Genomic DNA, 16,025 nt, shown 5'->3' on the forward strand with positions numbered 1-16,025 from the left:
GTCAGGAAACCCTGTGTATGGCAGCTTCAAGCGGGCGCAGTGTACGGAAGCATCAGGTGGGCCCTGTGTATGGCAGCGTCAGGTGGGCCCTGTGTGTGGCAGCTTTAGGCGGACACAGTGTATGGCAGCATCAGGCGGGCGCAGTGTATGGCAGCATCAGGTGGGCGCTGTGTATGGCAGTTTTAGCGAGGCGCTGTGTATGGCAGCGTCAGGTGGTCGCAGTGTATGGCAGCGCCAGGGGGGTGCTGTGTATGGCAGCGCCAGTGGGGCGCTGTGTATGGCAGCGTCATGAGGGCGCTGTGTATGGCAGCGTCAGGCATTCGCAGTTATGACTGCGTCAGGCAAGCACAGTGTATGGCAGCGTCAGGTGGGCGCTGTGTATGGCATCTTCAGGGAGGCCCTGTGTATGGCAGCGTCAGGGGAGGAGATGTGCATGGCAGCGTCAGTGGGGAGCTATGTATGGCAGTGACAGGTGACTTCAGTGTATGGCAGCTTCAGGCGGGCACAGTGTATGGCAGCTTCAGGCGGGCGCAGTGTATGGCAGCGTCAGGCGGGCGCTGTGTATTGCAGCGTCAGGCGGGCGCTGTGTATGGCAGCGTCAGGCGGGCGCTGTGTATGGCAGCGTCAGGCGGGCGCTGTGTATGGCAGCGTCAGGCGGGCGCTTTGTATGGCAGCGTAAGGTCGGTGCAGTGTGTGGCAGCATTAGGTAGGCGCTAAGTATGGCAGTGTGTGGCAGCATCAGGTGGGCGATGTGTAGCAGTGGTCTTATGTTTAGTGTATAACGTTGGATAAATGTAAAATTGTCTACATTTGTTTCTGCATGAGAGACTAGCAATGGTTTCCCTGCAGAAATATCAGCCTGATAACGTTGTGTGGGCCTATTCATTATATATGTGAATTAATGCAATATTTGTACTCCTCCCAGGCTAAAAATACTTCTGAAAATTGTTAAAAGCAGTATATTTACTCTTCTGGAAAAAATGTAGTGTGGCCTGTAGTCTATATATTAATGAGAAGTGGCAGGAAGCCCCAGCTTTCTGCTGGCACGCGCCGTTGCCTACCGCTTCAATAGGAAGAGCAGAGCTACACAGACATACAGAAGGTGGCCAGATGATCTTGATCATCTCGCCACTTAACTTGCCAATGATGCTGCCATCTATCAGTGGGCGGCAGGACCCGCCTCGTGATACAAGTGGTGCGGTGCCTGCGCTTCCTTCTCACTCCCTGCAGTGCACGCACGCTCCGTCTTCACCGAGCCCTGCCGCCCGCCCATATTCTAGAGTCGGCAGAGCATGGCGGCGGGCTTTTACTGTGCTCCTGAGTGTGCAGACATGCTGGTGCTGCTGTGTCCCCCATAAAACAGAAGCAGTCTGTGACTCAGTGGTGGACATCACAGGCTGCCGCTAGTCCCCCAAGACAGTATTATATGACATACAGTCAGGTCCATAAATTTTGGGACATTGACACAATTCTAACATTTTTGGCTCTATACACCACCACAATGGATTTGAAATGAAACAAACAAGATCTGCTTTAACTGCAGACTGTCAGCTTTAATTTGAGGGTATTTACATCCAAAACAGGTGAAAGGTGTAGGAATTACAACAGTTTGCATTTGTGCCTCCCACTTGTTAAGGGACCAAAAGTAATGGGACTGAATAATAATCATAAATCAAACTTTCACTTTTTAATACTTGGTTGCAAATCCTTTGCAGTAAATTTGAGCCTGAAGTCTGGAACGCAAGACATCACCAGACGCTGGGTTTCATCCCTGGTGATGCTCTGCCAGGCCTCTACTGCAACTGTCTTCAGTTCCTGCTTCTTCTTGGGGCATTTTCCCTTCAGTTGTGTCTTCAGCAAGTGAAATGGATGCTCAATCGGATTCAGTTCAGGTGTTTAACTTGGCCATTGCATAACATTCCACTTCTTTCCCTTAAAAAACTCTTTGGTTGCTTTTGCAGTATGCTTTGGGTCATTGTCCATCAGCACTGTGAAGCACCGTTCAATGAGTTCTGAAGCATTTGGCTGAATATGAGCAGATAATATTGGCCGAAACACTTCAGAATTCATCCTGCTGCTTTTGTCAGCAGTCACATCATCAATAAATACAAGAGAACCAGTTCCATTGGCAGCCATACATGCCCACGCCATGACACTACCACCACCATGCTTCACTGATGAGGTGGTATGCTTAGGATCATGAGCAGTTCCTTTCCTTCTCCATACTCTTCTCTTCCCATCATTCTGGTAAAAGTTGATCTTGGTCTCATCTGTCCATAGGATGTTGTTCCAGAACTGTGCAGGCTTTTTTAGATGTCGTTTGGCAAACTCTAATCTGTTCCTTCCTGTTTTTGAGGCTCACCAATGGTTTACATCTTGTGGTGAACCCTCTGTAGTCACTATGGTGAAGTCTTCTCTTGATTGTTGACTTTGACACACATACACCTACCTCCTGGAGAGTGTCCTTGATCTGGCCAACTGTTGTGAAGGGTGTTTTCTTCACCAGGGAAATAATTCTTCGGTCATCCACCACAGTTTTTTTCCGTAGTCTTCTAGGTCTTTTGGTGTTGCTGAGCTCACCGATGCGTTCCTTATTTTTAACCTCTTCAGGACATAGGGCGTACAGGTACGCCCTTATGTCCTGGTACTTGAGGACACAGAGCGTACCTGTACGCCCTGTGTATTTCCGATCACCGCCGCGCAGCGGCGGTAATTGGAAGCCGGTGCCTGCTCAAATCATTGAGCAGGCACTTCGGCTAAATGCCCGGGGGGTCCCGTGAATTCCGACCTGCTGTTTGCGGCTTTTATCTATTGCGGTGGTGGGTGGTGCCATCGGGTCCCCATGGGGCTGTGTGGGGGACCTGATGGCATGGAAGGCATGGAGGCCTTCCTGAGGCATCTGCGCTGCCTTTCGGTGACGAGCCTGTGGATCTCACAGGCCCGGAATCTGTATGAGTAATACACACTGTATTACTCATACAGCCAATACATTAATACATTCCAATACAGAAGTATTGGAATGCATTGTAAAGGATTAGAACCCCAAAAGTTCAAGTCCCAAGTGGGACAAAAAATTTAGTGAAAAAAACAGTTGAAAAAATTAAGTTTCCCCCCCAAAAATTAAAAGTTTCAAGTAAAAATAAACAAAAACGTAATTTTCCCCAAATAAAGTTAAAAAAAATTGGGGGGGGGGGGGGAGTATACACATTAGGTATTGCCGTGTTCGTATCGACCGGCTCTATCACATGACCTAACCTCTCATATGAACACCGTAAAAAATAAAAACTATGCTAAAGAAACCATTTTTTGTCACCTTACATCACAAAAAGTACAACAGCAAGCGATAAAAAAGGCGTGTGCCCACGAAAATAGTACTAATCTAACCGTCACCTCATCCTGCAAAAAATGAGCCCCTACCTGAGACAATCGCCCAAAAAATAAAAAAACTATGGCTCAGAATATGGAGACACTAAAATATCTTTTTTTTTGCTTGAAAAAAGCTGTTATTGTGTAAAACTTACATAAAAAAGTATACATATTAGGTATCGCCGCGTCCATATCGACAGGCTTTATAAAAATATCACATGATCTAATCCCTCAGATGAACACCGTAAAAAATTAAAAATAAAAACTGTGCTAAAAAACAATTTGTTGTCACCTTACATCACAAAAAGTGTAATAGCAAGCGATCAAAAAGTCATATGCACCCTGAAATAGTGCCAATCAAACCGTCATCTCATCCCGCAAAAAATGAGACCCTATGTAAGATAATCGCCCAAAATCTGAAAAATCTATGGCTCTCAATCTATGGAGACACTAAAACATGATTGTTTTTTGTTTCAAAAATGATAATATTGTGTAAAACTTACATAAAAAAATAAAAGTATACATCTTAGGTATCGCCGCCTCCGTATCGACCGGCTCTATAAATATATCACATGACCTAACCCTTCAGATGAACACCGTAAAAAATTAAAAATAAAAACTGTGCTAAATAAACCATTTTTTGTCACCTTACATCACAAAAAGTGTAATAGCAAGCGATCAAAAAGTCACACACATCCCAAAATAGTGCCAATAAAACCGTCATCTCAACCTGAAAAAATCATACCTTACCCAAGGTAATCGCCTAAAAACTGAAAAAATTATGGCTCTCAGGCTATGGCAACACTAAAACATGATTTTATTTGTTTCAAAAATGATATTATTGTGTAAAACTTACATAAATAAAAAAAAAGGATACATATTAGGTATTGCCGCGTCCGTGACATCCTGATCTATAGAAATTCCACATGATCTAACCTGTCAGATGAATTTTGTATATAACAAAAAATAAAAACGGTGCCAAAACAGCTATTTCTTGTTATCTTGCCTCACAAAAAGTGTAATATAGAGCAACCAAAAATCATTGTACCCTAAACTAGTACCCAAAAAACTTCCAAATGCACATTCTAAAATGGGGTCACTTTTTGGGGGTTTCTACTCTAGGTGTGCATTGGGGAGGCTTCAAATGGGACATGGTGTAAAAAAAAATGAACTGTCCAGCAAAATCTGCCTTTCAAAAACCGTATGGCATTCCTTTCCTTCTGCGCCCTGCCGTGTGTCCGTACAGCAGTTTACGACCACATATGGGGTGTTTCTGTAAACTACAGAATCGGGGCAATAAATATTGAGTTTTGTTTGCCTGTTAACCCTTGCTTTGTTACTGGAAAAAAAGGATTAAAATGGAAAATGTGCCCAAAAATTTAAATTCTGAAATTTCATCTCCATTTGCCAATAACTCTTGTGGAACACTTAAAGGGTTAACAATGTTTGTAAAATCAGTTTTGAATACCTTGAGGGGTGTAGTTTCTTAGATGGGGTACATTTATGGAGTTTCTACTCTAGTGTTGCATCAGGGGGGCTTCAAATGGGACATGGTGTCAAAAAAAACAGTCCAGCAAAATCTGCCTTCCAAAAACCGTATGGCATTCCTTTACTTCTGCGCTCTGCCGTGTGCCCGTACAGTAGTTTATGACCACATATGGGGTGTTTCTGCAAACTACAGAATCAGTGCCATAAATATTAACTTTTGTTTGGCTGTTAACCCTTTTTTTTTAAATAAAAAAAAATATTAAAATGGAAAATCTGCCTAAAAAGTGAAATTCTGAAATTGTATCTCTATTTTCCATTAATTCTTGTGGAACACCTAAAATGTTAACGATGTTTGTAAAATCAATTTTGAATACCTTGAGGGGTGTAGTTTCTTAGATGGGGTCACTTTTATGGAGTTTCTACTCTAGGGGTGCATCAGGGGGGCTTCAAATGGGACATGGTGTCAAAAAAAACAGTCCAGCAAAACCTGCCTTCCAAAAACCGTATGGCATTCCTTTCCTTCTGCACCCTGCCGTGTGCCCGTACAGCAGTTTACGACCACATATGGGGTGTTTCTGTAAACTACAGAATCAGGGCCATAAATATTGAGTTTGGTTTGGCTGTTAACCCTTGCTTTGTAACTGAAAAAAATTTTGGGAAATTATATCTCTATTTTCCATTAATTCTTGTGGAACACCTAAAGGGTTAACAAAGTTTGTAAAATCAGTTTTGAATACCTTGAGGGGTTTAGTTTCTAGAATGGGGTCATTTTTGGGTGGTTTCTGTCACGAACTATGGATCCGATCGCTCCGGATCCCACAGCTGTGACGTAGTGGTCTGTGACGGAGTCTGCGCACACACAGAGACCTCACGTGACCGGGTATTACCATTCGGCTAACACCCCCCACTACACTTCGGTAACTGCCACCACGTGGGTTCCCGGTCCACGAGCCGACTATCCTGGTAATTCACTATCGCACAGATCAGTGGATGAACCGGATATCACTTACTGACCAACCACAGTCAATCACCCCCAGCTACAATTCCTAAATGCTATTTAACTAACTACCTGGTAACGTCTCTTCAAAGGCAAGGTACGTTGTTCAGCAGCTTAGAATATGGAAGACTTGGCTATTTAGATTTTATAATCTTTAATAAGCGGTAAAAAGCAGTGCATACAAGTCTAATGAAAATTACTATAAATCTACAGAATAATAATAACAATATAAATAATCACGACAGTTCAAATGAAAGGGAAAAAGATGAAAGAATACTTAGTTTCTCTGGAGGGTTTCAGATGGTCGTTCATATGTCCTTTTTGAATCCTTGCAAACCCCTTTTCAGTATGTATCAGGGGAGACCCTCAAAGTTCTTCTGATACAGGGATATGCTGTCAATGTCCAATTAAGTGTCTGGTGATGTTCCATGGGTCTCTCTCCTCTGTCCTTGTGCACGGATTTTTATGAACTCTCCCATGGGCAGGAGACTTACTCCTGTCAGCCAATGGCAGCAGAGGGACTGTGAAGCCTAGGGAGTGGCCCCCAAGTGTTTTATCACCCCATCAAAGTTCAGTTCCTACAATGAGGATTATACTTAAGCCCGTATCTCCCTGATACATCGGCATATTTTTATACAGAATACATATTTGCGATCCTTATTTATTTACCTACAGAATGAGTCCACACACGGTAATGCTGGGACCTGTAGTTCTTCTACCACCCATAGGTCAGCTACGGAATCACATCCTCTAGTCATATTTGATACCCAATTAACCACAATACTCTGTAGAGCCTGGATCTGGTGTCAGAAAGGGCATAAGTTGATTCATAAATGAAATATGAAAGTGGACTGGTTTTATGCCCAGAGCTAATTAAGGGCTATTAGCTCTCCTCAAACCAGACCTGGAAATTAATGACGTCATGCTCCAGCCAGGCTTGACAGCGAGCTGATCTTATCTTATAGGACAGGATGAGCTGGGCCTGGTATAGCCTTTATGACCTTTTATAGCTGGCCTCAAAGAGTAGTGGTAATAAAAGTGTCCATCTATATCATAGGTGACCCAGGCTTCAGGAAGATGAGAGTTCACTGTTTTTTTTACATAGGCCAGAAGCATATAAGATGGCTACCCAGAGGAATTATGTATGTATGCCGGCACAGTTTCTATTATGTAATCCTTGCAAAGTGACTTCAGACCTGAACTGGTCCCTAAAAATTGGGTTTTTGAAAATTTCTGAAAAATTTCAAGATTTGCTTCTAAACTTCTAAGCCTTGTAACATCCCCCAAAAATAAAATGTAATTTCCAAAATGATCCAAACATGAAGTAGACATATATGGAATGTAAAGTAATAACTATTTTTGGAGGTATTACTATGTATTATAGAAATCGAGAAATTGAAACTTGGAAATTTGGTATTTTTTTACAAATTTTTGCTAAATTTGGTATTTTTTTATAAATAAAAAATAATTTTTTTACTTCATTTTACCAGTGTCATGAAGTACAATATGTGATGAAAAAACAATATCAGAATGGCCAGAATAAGTCAAAGCGTTTTAAAGTTATCACCACTTAAAGTGACACTGGTCAGATTTGCAAAAAATGGCCTGGTCCTTAAGGTCAAATAAGGCTGTGTCCTTAAGGAGTTAAGAATGTTCCAAATTACGGAAATTGTTCCATTACTTTTCGTCCCTTAACGAGGTCCCCTTGCCCCCAAAAAAGTATAATATTGAATGATCAAAAAATCACCCAAAAAATGCAACAATAAATATGTTGACTCTTTCTGCAAAAAATGAGCCCCTACACAAGATTTTTGGCAGAAAAAAAAAATATATATATACTTCTATGGCTTCCAGAAACGGAAACATGATTTAAAAAAAAAATGCTATATTATGTAAAAAATAAATAAAGATAGACATATTGTCACAGTGTAGGTTACCCTGTTGCTCGCTTTAGTAGCTCTTGGGCGTCATGGCTGCGGTGGATGCCGTCTAGGCTGATTCATCGAGTACCGTAATACGATCGTTTGTGCGCACATAAAAATGATCATTTACTGGAAGTAGATTGTGCTGTGTGATCTGCTGTCAGTTTGGGGAAGAACACTGACAGTAGTGATCACTGCTCCCTATACAATGGAGATCACTGCATGGAAATACAGCGTTCTCCTCCGTCAAAGAGCAGGCAATTGTCGGGAAGGAACGCTTCCTCCCCAACAATCCCCTGCTCTGTTGCCTTGTGTAAAGGGACCTTAACAGATTAGGTTATCAACTACAATGAGCTGCTTAAGGAGAAGCAATCTGATATAGAGCAGCGCACAATACCGTTCTGTTTTGCACACTGTATTGTGCGCTAAACTGCAAATATTCATGTGCATGAGCCCGAAAAAGGAACAAGTAATATTTATTTTTGGTAGCTGTAGGGTGGGCCCCAAAAATAATTTCCACTGGTGGGCCCTAGGCACCACAGTCCGACACTGTACAGGGGGCTACATTGCATCTCCAACAGAGATCCCTATCTGCCACACCCCTCATGTATAAGTATGTCGGTGTACCATCTGGACAATGTCTTGTATGAATTTTCCTGTATGCGAATACTGGTTTGGCTTCTCCCACAGGTGACATAATTAAAGGTCCTATAGCTACATTAAGTCAGAGCTTTAATGTATTTCCCTGCTGCCTGGGGATCGTCAGCCTAGGGAGGAAGGCATTCCCCACTGTCCTCTCCATAAGCTGATTCTTACCTGCACTGATCACTCAGATGGGTGTCGGGGAGGTAACAAGCTCTAACTGATCATAAATGAAGCAGTTGGGGAGGTCTGGCTTTCTGGAGCACCCTAAACGCAAACTATAAGAGACAGGCATTTTAAACAAGATGTTCTGCTGCTAAAGAGTGAGTGTTGTAGTCTAGAAAATACTGTATTTACTGGGCTTGGTTCTAGTGCTGTATATACAGTATGTACCCTGCTTGGCTGTGGTGCTGCATTTATGATCTGAGCTTAGTTCTGGTGCTGTATACATGTACTGAGAATGGTTCTGATATAGTATTTTGTATGTCCTGAGCAGTGATGGTCAGTTTGCAGTGTTCGCTAGCAAACACATGCGGGCTGCCATCTTTAGTAAGGTAGGCTCACTCGTCCAGCGATGCATAGGTAAGCCCTTACCTGTGCCTGTGCTGGGAGCTGGTCTGAAATCAAATGCAGTCACCGGGAGCAGGCAGTTCCGAGAACAGCCCAATGAAGGCCCCCGGCAGCTGTTCTTCGGAACTGCCTGCTCCCGGTGACTGCATTTGATTTCAGACCGTCTCTTGGCACAGGTAAGTGCTTACCTGTGCATCGCCGGATGGGTGAGTCTACCTTACTAAAGATGGCAGCCCGCATGTGTTCACTGGCGAACACTGCGAACTGACCATCACTGGTCCTGAGCTTGGGTCTGGTGCTGTGTTTATGTATTGAACTTGATATGACAATATGTCATAGTACTACTATATCTTAAATAGATCATGCCATATCATATTTAGTAATCCACAGCCTATGGAAAGGACAGTCCCATTGTTGTCACCACCTGATGCTTATTATTCTAAAAGGATCTCTACTAGTTTGACTTCTCTGCAACTAACTAATAACTTACTCAGTAACTTTGGCTCAGATGAACAGAAACTGATTTTCAGTCAACTGAATAGTGAAAATATGAACCAGATTCTACATACAATATCTATATATATATATATATATATCTTCATATTTTGCATATAAAAATTTATAGAAATATTACAAATATTAAATAGTCTGGATGTCTGAAGATCTCACCTTTAAAGCAACTTTTGAACTCTGAATGGTAAATATTTGGAGATGTTCTTGTCATTTATGTGAGTAGATCAGATGATGTAAGGCATAAGCCACAATATACACTGCAGAGTACACACTGAATGTGTAACGGAAATTGTCTACATCATACCAGGAGCGATCCACATTACCTAGAACATCTCTTTCATTGCATGGTCTGTATAAATGATATGGTCCAAGGCTGCAATAAAGATAATCTTCCCATATATCAAACATCAGGTCAATGTCAGGATATTTTAGAGGACCGGCTGTGAGTAAATATTCTTTTAATCCTGGAATTCTTCCTTTTTGAAGCATGAGCCAGAAAGATCCTTGAAATGTTGTGAATGTGAGTATTTCTCCAGGAAAAACAAGTGACAGTATGATGACAACTTTCCTAGGACGGAGGTCATTAGACAATATTAAGTTCAATGACTGTAAGCCATATGTGTAACCAATAAATATAATCACATTGCAGTGAGTCTTTTGTATTTTATAGAGCACCTTCCTGGAGGCCATAGATCGCTTAAAAAGAGCATAATCACTGACAGATTCTCTATAAGCTATGCAGACCCCGCTCCGTGTTATTACATTGTAGAGGTCCATGCTGGTTTGTTGGCTGCTCTCATCATCTGCTGTCACCATCCCCACCCAGCTCCAGCCAAAATGTTCCAGTAGGAGGACAATGGCTTCATACTGAGTGGACCCATCAGGGACTGTGCGATAGAAATAAGGGAACAGGAGCTTGTTACTGAAGATGGGCTCCATCGCTCCATAGCTGATCTATAGGAAGAGAATAGAGAGTAGTGAAGTTTGAAAATTTTTTAGTCGGACGCTTCATTGACTGTTTAAAAAACAATTGATTCAATCCACATTGATTTGTCATGAAGCGCTTTATAAATCAGCTATTTCCCGGCCTGCAGGGAGAGTGTATCTTGGTGCACATCACTGTGCATTGCAGGAACATGCATAGCTAGTCCGTTGTGGTAGTGAAACAGTTACTGTGTGTCAGTATGACTGGAAGTTGACAGGCGTCACTCTTACAATTTATTCATAGTTCACTTATTTGGTCAGTTACGGGTCAAAAACTGACCAAACAACTGAAGTGTGAACTCAGCCTTAAGGCTGGGTTCAGTACCTGAGCATTTTACAGCGCTGTTCCTACGCACTGTAAAACGCTCAACAAGCAAGAACCAATGATTCCCTATGGGAATGGTTCTCACCTGAGCGTTTTACAGCGCGTAGGATCGCGCTGTAAAACGCCTGACGCCTCAAGAAGTACAGGAGCACCTTTGGAGCGTCTTGTCGCGTGTTCCCGTACATACAGGGAGTGCAGAATATTAGGCAAGTTGTATTTTAGAGGATTAATTTTATTATTGAACAACAACCATGTTCTCAATGAACCCCAAAAACTCATTAATATCAAAGCTGAATATTTTTGGAAGTAGTTTTTAGTTTGTTTTTAGTTTTAGCTATTTTAGGGGGATATCTGTGTGTGCAGGTGACTATTACTGTGCATAATTATTAGGCAACTTAACAAAAAACTAATATATACCCATTTCAATTATTTATTTTTACCAGTGAAACCAATATAACATCTCAACATTCACAAATATACATTTCTGACATTCAAAAAACAAATCAGTGACCAATATAGCCACCTTTCTTTGCAAGGACACTCAAAAGCCTGCCATCCATGGATTCTGTCAGTGTTTTGATCTGTTCACCATCAACATTGCGTGCAGCAGCAACCACAGCCTCCCAGACACTGTTCAGAGAGGTGTACTGTTTTCCCTCCTTGTAAATCTCACATTTGATGATGGACCACAGGTTCTCAATGGGGTTCAGATCAGGTGAACAAGGAGGCCATGTCATTAGATTTTCTTCTTTTATACCCTTTCTTGCCAGCCACGCTGTGGAGTACTTGGACGCGTGTGATGGAGCATTGTCCTGCATGAAAATCATGTTTTTCTTGAAGGATGCAGACTTCTTCCTGTACCACTGCTTGAAGAAGGTGTCTTCCAGAAACTGGCAGTAGGACTGGGAGTTGAGCTTGACTCCATCCTCAACCCGAAAAGGCCCCACAAGCTCATCTTTGATGATACCAGCCCAAACCAGTACTCCACCTCCACCTTGCTGGCGTCTGAGTCGGACTGGAGCTCTCTGCCCTTTACCAATCCAGCCACGGGCCCATCCATCTGGCCCATCAAGACTCACTCTCATTTCATCAGTCCAGAAACCTTAGAAAAATCAGTCATTGAGATATTTCTTGGCCCAGTCTTGACGTTTCAGCTTGTGTGTCTTGTTCAGTGGTGGTCGTCTTTCAGCCTTTCTTACCTTGGCCATGTCTCTGAGTATTGCACACCTTGTGCTTTTGGGCACTCCAGTGATGTTGCAGCTCTGAAATATGGCCAAACTGGTGGCAAGTGGCATCTTAGCAGCTGCACGCTTGACTTTTTCTCAGTTCATGGGCAGTTATTTTGCGCCTTGGTTTTTCCACACGCTTCTTGCGACCCTGTTGACTATTTTGAATGAAACGCTTGATTGTTCGATGATCACGCTTCAGAAGCTTTGCAATTTTAAGAGTGCTGCATCCCTCTGCAAGATATCTCACTATTTATTACTTTTCTGAGCCTGTCAAGTCCTTCTTTTGACCCATTTGGCCAAAGGAAAGGAAGTTGCCTAATAATTATGCACACCTGATATAGGGTGTTGATGTCATTAGACCACACCCCTTCTCATTACAGAGATGCACATCACCTAATATGCTTAATTGGTAGTAGGCTTTCGAGCCTATACAGCTTGGAGTAAGACAACATGCATAAAGAGGATGATGTGGTCAAAATACTCATTTGCCTAATAATTCTGCACTCCCTGTAGACTTCAGCGGGAACGCGCGACAATGGGCATTCGATTGTCTCTGTATGCGCGATTGCAAACGCCCGTACAATCACGCATACAGAGCATACGTTCAGTACGCTCAGGTCTGAACCCAGCCTTAGAGGTCAATGTTAGCGTCAGGTATAATTTACTAAACTGTGCAATGGCCCAAGATTCTACTATAGAGTGAAAGAGTGCACTCCTTTTACACCGTCTTCTGATTCCACATTGCTAGACAACCTGTTCTGTTATACGTTGATACAAGTAGTGGCCCCATGACAGAGTGAAGAGGTTGTCAGCAGTAAGTGCATGTTGACATCACTGTTTATTTTTTCCTTCTTATGATCCATCAGAAGAACAATCGCCCAATAAATTTATCCTGTCTTTTGAGCATCTGCCTTAGTCAGTAACTGATCAATATTGGTAAGGCCAAAAAAGGGAGTAGGTCCAAAACAGAGATGACACATGATGGAAATATTTGAATGTCTTCTATGTTTTGGACCCATTCCTGCTTTTGGCTTCCAAATTGTGATCAAAACCTGCTGCAAATTACTGACCGTTTGATAGAGGCCTTACGGCTGCTTCAAAGTCAGGTTCTGTTGTGTTTCTCATTTTTCAGTTCTTCTGACAGATCAGAAGGATAAAATAAATGGTGATGTCAACAAGGCCAAACAGGGACACTAGTGGCCCTGTCAAAGAGAGTTGAAGGTGGCAACCAGTGATGGTCAGTTTGCAGTGTTTGCCAACGAACACATGCGGGCTGCCATCTTTAGTAAGGTAGACTCACCCGTCCGGTGATGCACAGGTAAGGCCTTACCTGTGGCTGTGGTGGGAGTCGGTCTGAAATCAAATCCAGTCACCAGGAGCAGGCAGTTCCTAGAACAGCCGCCCGGGGACCTTCATCGGGCTGTTCTAGAAACTGCCTGCTCCCGGTGACTGCATTTGATTTCAGACTGGCTTCCGGCACAGGCACAGGTAAGGGCTTACCTGTGCATTTCCAGACAGGTGAGTCTACCTTACTAAGATGGCAGCCCGCGTGTGTTCACTGGCGAACACTGTGAACTGACCATCACTGGTGGCAACAACATGGGGAGTCAACATAGTGGCCCAGTCACAGAGTGGGGAGGGTGGCAACAGCATGAGGAGTCAACAAAGTGGCCCAGTCACATAGTGGTGAGAGTGGCAACAAAGAGGCCCCATCACAGAGTTTTGGGCAACAGCAGTGGCAGTAACAGCACAAGATGGTGGTAGTAGGAGAAGATATAAGCAGGTTTGTGACATCAGGCAGGTGGTAGCATCATAATAGTGGCTGAAGTAAGTGGCCAGAAGTAACAGGCCTTTTTTCATAATGTTCTGGTGTGTCTGCAGACTGCAGTCAGAAAATTACTGCAAGAATAATGTAGTCTAATGCATCAGGCATCGGTGTGTGGAAATCCTGGCTGGTCTATGCCTGATTGATCTTTAGAATGATTAATCTCTCAACATTACCTGTTGAAAGGCGAGTCCTCTTTGAGGTAACTATGCCTCTCGCCACTCTAAACACCTTCTCTGATTCCACTCTACTAGCTGGGCAGTAAAACTAGTCCAGGGCAAACTTTGCCAGTTGCAGCCACAAATCAAGTTTGGCTGCCCATTACTCCAGGGGATCTTGGATCTGGGGTGGCAGAGTGCAGTCCAAGTATGCCATCACCTTCTGGTTCAGCTGCTTTGGCCTGTTCCTGAGGCTGCTGCTACCACCTCTTCTGTTGCCACTTCTGCTGGCTTCAGCAACATTTTTGCCGCTGCCCGTTCCTTTGGAGGGTCCTGGCACCTCTTTGTTGGACATACTGTTTGGTAACTGTATATGCAGCATCCCACTACGTGTGTGTGGGTATTGCTTAAAAGTACTTTTTACCTTATCAAAAGCACTAGTTTGTCATGTATGATTTTGTATGTATGTATCTGCAAAATCCTTGTTAACAGCCCTATTAGGTCTAATTTATACATCCCACCACTAGATGGGGGATAAAATGTAGGTCATATATATACCTAGGTCAGGCCTAGTTAGCCAGTTCAGTTGAGACTACAGTTCAGTGTAGAGAGGACCTTTGGGATATTAGGTGAAGGATACCATAGCCTCCGGCAATCTCACCAAAATCCCACTGACATTGAAATAACCCACTGCTCCAAAACTGGAAACCTTAAAAAAGACTAGAAACAGTGGATTTGCTGAATTTACTCTGTACCATCAAGAGACTGCATATTTGTACTGCTGCAACCAAAGACATCAAAAGTAAAAGTTGTGAGTTGCATCTTACCACTGTCTACCTCATTATTACCACTACTGGTTGTACCACCATTAACGGTACTGGCGCTACGACAAAAAAACATCAAGGGACTCAGCCGCAAGAAGCACCCTAAGCACCTCTAACATCAAGGGCACCTCAACCACCATCTTGGCTGATGCTTCCTACCACAGAGCGTGCCCTGGAGGATTTCGTGCTGTCCACCTCAACACTGTGCTGCCAGCCCAGGGAGGCTTTCTGCTAACCGTGAGTAAATTGATAAACTGTGTGTTATATTATTTGGCCCCTCATCGGTTCACCGTGCACCTCACGTGTGGCCACTGGCTGGCTGGCTTCATATATCTAAAATAAGTTATTGAGTGTCAGTGTGGACACCCCAATAACAGTTATATGATATAGCTTATTCACCCTAACATGAGACTCAAGGGCTAATAGAATTGCTTATCTATGAAATCAGCTGGGCACCCCAATAACAGTTATATTAAACAATTTAGTCACTCCAATATGAGACTCAAGGGCTAATGGAATTGTTTAGCTATGACAAGGTATAACAGTTCTATTACACAGGTTAGACCTAGTTCACGGTGGGCACTGTTCAATTAGATAGCTCTGTGCCCTACACAAGGGATTAATGCAAACTGTGCTGTCTCCTAAGGATCCCTTAGCCTACACTACCTGCCCTGTGCTGCAGTCTCAGATTTATGGAGAACTGGGTTGACTTCTCTGTCCACTAAAGGCACTTTGGAAGGAATGACAGCTGGTGTATCAGAGCAAATAATGGTTTGAGTGGTGAAGGAGCACTTAAAATTAGGACTTGGAGAATAATAATAATTTACTTTATTTATATAGCACCAACATATTCAGCAGCGCTTTACAGTTCAGTGGTACAAACAGTCATAAATAACATAGCAACAGACAAGTCAATAATTGCAACAAGAGGAAAGAGGGCCCTGCTCGCAAGCGCTTACAATCTATGAGAAGATGGGGGTGATACAAAATGTAGAAGTGCTTGTTTTGTACAATGGTCTAGAGTGGTGGAGAGTTTGGTGGAGGATCAGGTTTAGGCAATGTCTAGGAAAGGTCTATCTATGGAAAGGAGTTAGATCAGGGGATGTGATAGGCCTTTTTTTTTTAAAGATATGTTTTTAGGGAGTGCCTAAAACTGTGGCTGTTGTGATTTAGCCTGATTTC

Source organism: Bufo gargarizans, chromosome 4 (assembly GCF_014858855.1).
Source record: "Bufo gargarizans isolate SCDJY-AF-19 chromosome 4, ASM1485885v1, whole genome shotgun sequence".
NCBI lineage: Eukaryota > Metazoa > Chordata > Amphibia > Anura > Bufonidae > Bufo > Bufo gargarizans.